We start from the raw sequence: 2,202 nt of genomic DNA, 5'->3' as shown, positions 1-2,202 counted from the left end.
ACCGCTCTCGCCCTACACCCCTGAGAAACTAAGTGAGCCAGCAGTTCTAGAAAGGCCGAGAACGTGGTGACAAAGCGAGATTTTGGTGTAAATCTATATATTAGGATTTCCCATTATTTATTTACACCTCTAAATTAATAATACGCCAAAAAATCTGAAAACAGGGACGCAGATGAACAAAACATTCAGAGAATACAATAAAATTAAAGTATTAGATTTAAGTGATTGCTTCTAGTTTTTAGAAAATTTTTTTTATTATAAAAATTTCTTTGTCGAAATTTTTTTTAAATTCATTTTGCTCTTTTAATTGTACTTGAAAAATGGAAAACAGCACCGGCAACATGTGAACGATGGCCGAATATATTGAAGAAAACAATGCAAATAAATGTCGCGTTGCATATGCATAGTGATGGAAAATCACGAGTATAAAAAACTCACTTGCGGTTCGAATTTTGATATATCCTTTCAGCACAGTGTCCGGTAAACTTTTAAACAATTTTTAAGCCAATAAACCGTATTTTCAAAAACTGACGCTCATACGGTAATGTCATGAAACCCTTCAACTGTCTCTGGTTGTGTTTTAATATTTTTTGTTTGAATATAATTAATTAATAATTTTTTGTTTGTTTGAATACAATTTGATTAATATTTAATTACTTTGTTACATATTTCATTATTTTGTTAAAAGTTTCATTAGCTTATTAAAGTCATAACTTTCGGTTGAAAATTCAAAAGTTTTATTAAAAATTTCTCCACATACTTTTTTCAAATTGTAAATAATTACAGATAGCTCAACTAACTAGCGGGAGGGCCAACGGCCAGCGCATCGCACGAAGAGAATGTACCCATGCAGTAAGTAGATTCATTTCTATCAAAAAAAGTAATTGTGTCAAATTGTTCCTATTTTTGAGTACTACGAAAGCCGTACATGCGATTCTTAAATCTGGAAAAAAGTGGTCTCAGAAATTTTGAAAATGCTTTAAATTTCATTCAAAATTTTCACCAGATACCAAATATATTTCAAAACTATTCTACCCGAATTTTTCTATTAGCCTAAAATTTAAAAAATTATAGCATTTTCAAAATATTCAATTTTTTTAAACTTATAAACATTTTTATCAAAGTTTCTCATAGATGGGTCAAAGACTTGCAAATTATTCAAATAAAATGTTTAATCTTCATGAAAATTGGAAAAGTTATATACTTTTCAAAAATTTGAAAATTTTCAAAAAATAGAAAAAATGCTTTTTCTCATAAGTACACAAATTTTATTCAAAATTTTTAAGTAAAGACCAAATAAATTTCAAACTATTCTAGTCGAATTCTTCGATTAGCACAGAATTTAAAAAGTTAGAGGTTTTTCAACATTTTAGACAATTTTTTTCAAGTTTGAGAAAATGTTGTCAATGTCTCCGATGCTTGACAAAAATGCTTGCAAATCATCCAAATGACATTTTTAATTTGGATAAAAATGAAAAACGTTAGTGTAATGTAATCGTCCAAATTTTCGATCTCTGGTTTTTAACGGATCTTTGCGTTTCGGCGCGCACAGAATCCGAAAATCATAAAATTTTGTCGGTGTCTGTCTGTACGTCTGTCTATATGTCTGTATGTATGGTTACCTGAATGTTGTAGCCACGCTAACTTTTGAAGAATTTGTCCAATCGAGTCCGCGTTTGATACACTTCTGAAGGTCCCCAAAATAAAGGCTAAGTTCGTTAATTAGATATTTCGAACCAAAATTAAAAAATTGAGTGCATTTTCAAAATTTTGAAAATTTTGTTGTTGAAATTTTATAATTTTTTGTCAAATTTTCTTATAGGTAGGTAAAAGACTGAAAATTATCCAAATAAAATTTTTTATTTTGATGAAAATCAGAAAAGTTATATACTTTTCGAAAATTTGAAAATCTTCAAAAAATAGAAAAAATTATTTTTTCATAGATCCAAAAATTTGTACTAGATACCAAATATATTTTTAAACTATTTTAGCCGCATTTTTCGATAAACCCACATTTTTAAGATTAGAGCTTGTATAATCTAACAGTAGAGCGCGAAGCGCGATTATGGCAATGGGAATGTAATCGTCAAGGCCATAGGTGCTTTGAGAACCTTCTTTAATGTCAAATTAAAGAAAAAAGGTTCAGCTTTACTTTATGATTGTATTTTGTGAGGGGGTTGAATTACAGTATTTGATATAATT

This window comes from Belonocnema kinseyi, chromosome 6, assembly GCF_010883055.1.
Source record: "Belonocnema kinseyi isolate 2016_QV_RU_SX_M_011 chromosome 6, B_treatae_v1, whole genome shotgun sequence".
NCBI lineage: Eukaryota > Metazoa > Arthropoda > Insecta > Hymenoptera > Cynipidae > Belonocnema > Belonocnema kinseyi.
This window is presented reverse-complemented; position numbering follows the sequence as displayed.